This window comes from Chenopodium album, chromosome 3 (assembly GCF_948465745.1).
Source record: "Chenopodium album chromosome 3, dcCheAlbu1.1, whole genome shotgun sequence".
In the NCBI taxonomy this organism is placed as follows: domain Eukaryota; kingdom Viridiplantae; phylum Streptophyta; class Magnoliopsida; order Caryophyllales; family Amaranthaceae; genus Chenopodium; species Chenopodium album.
The window spans coordinates 36097127-36104306 of NC_137836.1; the positions used below are offsets into that span (position 1 = coordinate 36097127).

At 38.7% G+C, this 7180-nt stretch overlaps 1 non-coding gene across 1 annotated transcript; it reads left to right on the top strand.

Moving 5' to 3' along the window:
- Nucleotides 1-437: 437 nt before the first annotated feature.
- Nucleotides 438-544, top strand: LOC145625915 (small nucleolar RNA R71). The gene has a single exon (XR_014110808.1). It is a non-coding gene; the product is annotated as a small nucleolar RNA R71 (small nucleolar RNA).
- The last annotated feature ends 6636 nt before the right edge of the window (nucleotides 545-7180 follow it).

Sequence of the window (7180 nt, forward strand, 5' to 3'; positions counted from 1 at the left end):
GATTCCGATACACAGGATTGTAGGTGTTGGAGTATGGGTTATTCTTCCTATAGGCTGGAAAGGCATTAACTTGCTCCACAGAACTCCTACAATCCTGCTCCCAATGACCTACAATACCACAATTTTCACAGAAAGCCTCATTAGAATTATTATTAATCGCAGAAACATTAGCTACATTAGCAGTGCTCAGATTATTTTGGCAAATAGAGGTCAGCTGAGCTTGTAAAAAGGATACAGAGTCAACACTATGTTTCCCCTTGTTAGCAAATCCTCTAGGATTCCCATATTGGGAATTGTGTTTCGCCATATCTTCAATAACCTGCCCTGCATCTTCAACATCAAGATTAATAAATCTCCCACTAGCTGCAGAATCTAAAATTATTCTAGAGGAATTTCCAATGCCATTATAAAAGGCTTGGATTAACTGCCATTGTGCTAAATTATGATGAGGGAATTCTCTTTGTAAGTCCTTGAACCTCTCCCAAGCCTCATATAAAGATTCATCGGCTTCTTGGGCAATGTTCTGAATCGCACTCCGTAGTACGGCTGTTCTCTCTGCAGGATAATACTTGTTATAAAAATTCAAAACAAGGGTTTCCCAGTCAGTTATACTAAGTGCAGTTCTATTTAAACCATTAAACCACAATTTAGCTTTTCCAGTTAAAGAAAAGGGAAAGAGAATCTCCCTGATTTGGTCTTGAGTGACCCCGGCTTGCCTGATGGTGTTACAATATTGACAATAGTCGGCAATGTGAAGATTCGGGTCTTCACCCGTAGCTCCACTAAATTGCTTCCTCTCTATCATCGTTATAAATTGAGGCTTAATTTCGAATTGAACCCCATCAAGAGCTGGAGTAGGGGTGAGATGTGGAAAATATGTAAGCTTTGGTTGTGAATAATCACTAAGCTTCTTTGGAGCCGTCATCTCTGATTCTGGATCTGATGATACCTCTGAATCGCTAGAACCAGTTGGAGAGTCTCGGTGATTATTGGTATTATCACCAGAATCCGCCAGGATTTGCTTGTAGAGATTTTTCTGTCTATGGAAGGAACGTTCGATCTCAGGATCGAATGGGATGTAACCTGATCTGGAACACCTGGGCATAAACAAAAACTAGAAGCAAATATGAGATTTGCCTCAAAAAAAGAAAATAATCTAGACTACAAAAACAATCAGAAATAAAAATAAAACCGTTTCCCCGGCAACGGCGCCAAATTTTGACAGGGTAAAGTCGTATCCCCAAATCAAAAGTAATACCTAAATCATCTAACTAATGTAGATAGGGAAGTAGGGTCCAATCCACAGAGAAACGGATCTTTATATTCCTAATTACTAATATGATCTAGATTATTAGGTAACCAATTTTGTAAATTTGAATAATAAACTAAACTATGGAGATCAAGAATAGGTAGAAAATAATATATAAAAGGATCTAGGGTACAGGTTCACCAATAAGTAATATTCCAAGGTAAAATATAATAATCATTCATCAATGCATATATTAATCAGATTATAAAGGGCTTTCGCTACGTATTACAATCACATAATTAATTTACCGGTATTAAATCTCATCTTTCGAATCTCGACTTAACCATTTATAAATTAACCTGCCTATTGAAACTAGACCTAAACATCAATTCTCATCTGTCGAATCTCGAATCAATATTGTTAAGCTCATGCATAAAATATCTGCACAAATCTAGTCACAGAGCATTAAATCAATCAATAGGAAATTAATCTAGCATTGACAATTAACAACCATAAATTACCTCTTCATATTATTCATGGATCCCCATAAACCCTTGAAAGAAAACTACTCACACATAGTAAAAACTAAACTAATCAAAGCAATAAAACAAGTCATGATGGAAGGAGTAAAATAAATAACTAAGATTAAGAGAAGAGAAATAGTTACCAAACTAATCTGTATTAATGGAAATAATTAAGAACAAGAGTTGAGAGAAAATTTAAGAGAGAGAAAAATCCTAAGAAGAGAGAGAAAGTCTAAGAAAGAAGGTAATCAAAATTCCGTACAAACCTCGTACTTAAACGTTTCCTCAAACAAAAATTAAAACTAAACTAATCAGGCTATATAAAAACACGCGCCCGATCGGGCGAAGGGCCGCCCGATCGGGCCCGCCTTTTTCATCGCGTTCTTTCTCAGCAGCATCGCACGATCGTGCTAGACGCTCGCACGATCGGGCGCGCTATAAGCATGCACATCACCAAGCAACGCCGCGCCCGATCGTGCTAGACCTTGCCCGATCGGGCCCTTGCTTCACTTCGAGGCTCGGACTTTGATTGGGCTTGATTTCTCGGCCCAATCCGAATTTCCTCTTCGGGTCTTGAATACTCGGTCCAAATAACTCGGGATCCTAATTACTGAGCCCTTAATCACCGGCTCGATGACTTTAACCGGCCTAGGGCTTCAAAGGTGGTCGTGCACTTCTAATTTCAGTAGTCGCTTCATGAAAAACCCGAGAAAATGCTCCAAAGGCGCAATTTCCTACAAAACTCAACAAAGACTACGAAAACACTAGAAATTACAAATTAGTAATAAAAGTGGCTCAAAAGAGTAAAAAACACTACTAATTATGACCAAGGGACGGGGGTAAATTACTATATAAAATGGACATATCAGTATCGCGTTCCATATATTATTTGGTGATGAAATTATAAAAAAGAAAGAGCTAGTAGAGGTCGTACGAGGGCTAGAATAGCGATTCCCCCCTAAAAGGAACGTTATTTTAGTACCCTCGCTCCCGAACTCATTTTTGGTTTGTGTAGACCAATTTGGGCATGGGTAGACTTATGATTCGTGCTTATTATTCCATGAACGCCACATGAAAGAAAGGCATGAACGAGGTTTATGAGTTTTCTTAAAACTCATTGACGACTCCTACTTGTTTCTTATAAAAAAAAGCGTAATGATAGAATCAATTCTAATTTAAGGTCCCCCAAACAGTCAGAAATTCAAATCCTACTACACCTTAACAAGTATAAACTCCTAGGCTTTTAAATGGCCATGGGCATCTAAGGAAGGACCCCCTTACGATGGGATCACCCTCCTTACAGTGGCGACTCCATTGGGGACTTAGAGGTTACATGATTAGTTCTTAGTTATGGTCCAAGGTTTCCAACACTAGGTTGCCTATGGGTTGTAACGGGAATTAATTTGATAATCTCTAGTTAGAGAGCGAGACTTGAACACATAATATCTTCCTTTTGCAAAAAAAGTAAAAACCAAACAAGCAACATTGCATCATGCATAATCATAGCACACTTCAACTTTTGGGGATTGGCTCATTGATTAGGGGTCGCCAACACTAGGTTTCTATCCCAAAATCAATAACAATCATCCCACCCATATCGCCAAAAAAATGTTGGGACACCAATGTAACGAGTCAACACGTTGAGTGATTGATTTGTGCATCGTTTCTTAAGATATGGTACCTTTGGACACCCAAGCCTTTTGACCTGAGAATAGCATTGCGTGAATCTTGGCTTATGACATGCTTTATGTGATTATGTGACTATGTGCAACGTGTTAGGATAATCTTCTTTTTTTCTTTTTCTTAGTTTGGTCTAGGTTCCCAATTACGAAGTGGTCCCTTTGTAATTTTGAGACGTATTTGAAGGGTAACATAAAAAAAATTAATTAAAAAAAATGACAAAAAAAGGCGTTCAAATTAAAAAATAAATCTTACGAGTAGGTGGCGCGCAACTCAATGAGTTGCGTGACCCCTACCAGCACAAGTGATTCTGATAAAGTAATAATTGCGTCGTCAAACAACTACACCTAAATCAAATACAATATATAATACTCGACTCAACCTATTACAAATATAGGGCAAGTAGAGGGGTCGAACCACAAGGAGAAATGCATAAACACCACATTCATTACATAGAGTCTAAGCTATCTCGGAACAAGAAGTGTGAATAACTAAGAGATTAAACTAAGAACGAAGTGGATTAAAATTAATATAACTAAGCACCAAGGGAAATGGGTAGATGTAGATGCCGCTTGATCATGCAATAACAAAGTAGCAAATCAATGGTAAACTAAACATGCATGAATATCGAAGTAAGGCCCAATCTAACCGCCTTTCGGGGTTAATCGGCTTCTCCTAACATAGCCTCTATGTTTCCAAACTAGAACCATATATTAGAAGGTGCAATCAAAGAACAATCGATAGTAATGAATCTCAACTAAGTCAACTTCCGTTACTTGTTAGCAAAGATTCACCTTTAATCAACTAACAATGTGCACTTGCAAGAAGATCAAAGAATATCAAGCATGCAATGACTTTAATCACCATTAACATAACCCCAACATTATAACACATGAACAATTAGCAACTACACCATCCCCACACCCTTGGTTAGGTGACTACTCACAAATCATATTGAAGACAATATCAATCATCAAATCAATAAGCATCGACATGATTAATAAGCAAAGAAGAAAAATCAAAGCAAATAAGCAAAATAAAAAACAAAGGTAAAGAGAAAGAGTAAGAGATTTCTCATTAATTGAAGATGAAGGTCTACAAAGGATTGAACAAACTCCTTCTTCAAAATCCAAGTTCATCAATGAAGAAACCACACTTTCTCTCTCTACTAATGAAGACTAATAATGTTTTCTCTCTATAGATTAAGCTAAAATGTTGATTAGATGATAATACAAACTTGAAATAGGAGGCTATATATATGCATCATAAAAGACGGAAATAAAACGCCTAGGAGAGCCCTCTAGCTACCAGTCGCGCCTTCTCCAGTCTGGGTACGAAGTTGCTTAACCCAGCAACCCGCGCCCGCGGCTATGCACCCGCGCCCGCGGCCAAAGAAAGGAGATGCTATCTGCTGCTAAAGAGAGGTCGCAGCCAGCAAACTGGGGGAATGAAGTCTCGAAGAGCCGTGCCCGCGGGCCATAGAGGAGAGCCCCCTCCCGAGGCGTGGCTCAGCATCTACAGAAAGTTTCAGGTGATTGCATTTACAACGACCCGCGGCCTACAGCTTCGCGCCCGCGGTTCTGCTCCTTGCTCTAGTGCCTTCCTTGAGCATCAAATTTCCTTCCCATGCCTCGCCATGCATCCAAGGGTTCATCCGAAAGGGCCAAAAACCTTCAAAACAACGAAGATACGCTAGAAAAACCAACAAAAGGGAAAAAGAAAGGAAACACGAGAAAAGAAAGGAAAAAGCAAAACTAAGGTAAAAACGCTTAAAGAAGGTCAAATAAGTGCAAATGAGGGGAGAATCCTTAGAGAAAAGGGGTGGAAAAGTGGCATAAATGCCACTCATCAACTACTACGAGTCTATTGATTTCTCAAAAAAAAAAAAACAAATTGACTCGTTCAAACAATAACTTCGTTGAAGAATTGTTTAAGGGTTATGTTATCTGTTTGAATATATCTTGCATCATTTCTTTTTTTCTTTCTTCTAAACAAGTATATTTATTTACTTATCCTTTCGTACTTCCTTTAGGGCTGGTTTTCAAGCTATAGAACGAAGACTCTAGGGCGCTCGTATTCTACATTTACCATCAAACAATCCACCCCTTTCAAACCACCTTCCCTCGACAACTAGTCCTAGTCCAACAACAATGTCAACCATCGATCAACTCCAAGAAGAGATTGCTTGCTTGAGAGAAGAAAAGGCTTAAGAAGCCGAGGAAGGAAGAATTAAGAAACTCGAAAAGGCTGAAAAGAAAAATGCCGAGACTCTAGCCTTGCAACAAAAGATGGTTCAATTATCCGTCAAAGAAAAGTCGTTGGAGAAGCTTGTTCTTCGTTCCACCTTGGGGAACAAGTTCTTCGACGCAGAAAAGTTTTCTCCTCCCCCAGGACTTGCTTTACCGGAAAAGTTCGTAGCTAAGGACTTGTCAATATTTAAGGTGACCAATAATCCACAAAACCACTTAATGTGTTTTACTGGCACCGTGGCATAAAAGGGAGTTGATCCTAAGCTTTATGCTTTGACTTTCCGTTTATCTTTAGACCCAACCGCGAGAGAGTGGTACTATGGGTTAGATCCAAAATTAAAAACAACATGGGAAGATGTAGTTTCGGCTTTCATTACCCAATATGGGAATAATGTAGAGTTCAAATTGACTCTACGTGAACTTGAAATGCTTAAGCAAGGCGATGATAAAGGTTTCCTTGCTTTCTATGGTAGATGGCGAGAAAAGGCGGCCCACCTTGCCCAAAGGCCACCTGAACTCGAGTTAGTATAAAATTTCATTGACAATTGTCATGAAAAGTACAACAAGCATCTACATTACCTTGGTTTAGACACTTTTCAAAAGGTCTATTCTGTGGCTACTAGGATTGAAGATGATCTTGCTAAAGAAAAAGCAAACAAACCTTATCATCATCAACCTAGGAATAACTACAAAAAGGGGAATGATAATATTTCATCCCCTATTTATGTATTTGCGTCTTCCACACAATATAATAACAGTAATTATCCACGGAAAAGATGGACAAAAGAAAGAAAATTTAGACCATTTCATGTAAGCTATAAAGAATTATTAGAAAAATTGAGCGAAAAAGGCTCACTTGCACCAACAAGGCCAACACCACCCACTCCACCAAAAAAAAGATTTGCTAATTGGGATAGTAATGCTTATTGTACTTATCATAGAGGCGTTGGGCACGATAATGAGTGTTGCTACGTCTTACAACACAAAATACAAGATTTAGTAAAACGATGGGAGAATTCCCACGCCTAAACATAACAATAATGCATCCCCATTAGGGATGTTTTATATTAATGAGGACCATATGGGAAGTGATACGTTCAATTCTTTGGACTATATCACACCTATAGGAGAACCTCTAGCCACAATACTCATAGGGGCAACTAATGAAGTATGTGGACTATGGGCGATGACTTTCAAGACTTATATGTCTCTAAGTATGCCATCGTCCCACCTCCATCTTTTTTACAAAATAAGACAAATGGAGCGCTTAATTGGGATCATTTCTTAGGGAAGTTACAAGACTTATCAAATCTCTCCTTGGATGAACAATGGCATCAAGCATAACTCATGGAACATCTTGAAATGGAGGCACCTTCAAAGCCTCTAGAAGAAAGTTGGTTCATGAGTCCTATAACTAACCCAAATGAGATAGATCATCTAACTCGTTCCGAGCGAGTTTACCAAGCACCACCAAATGG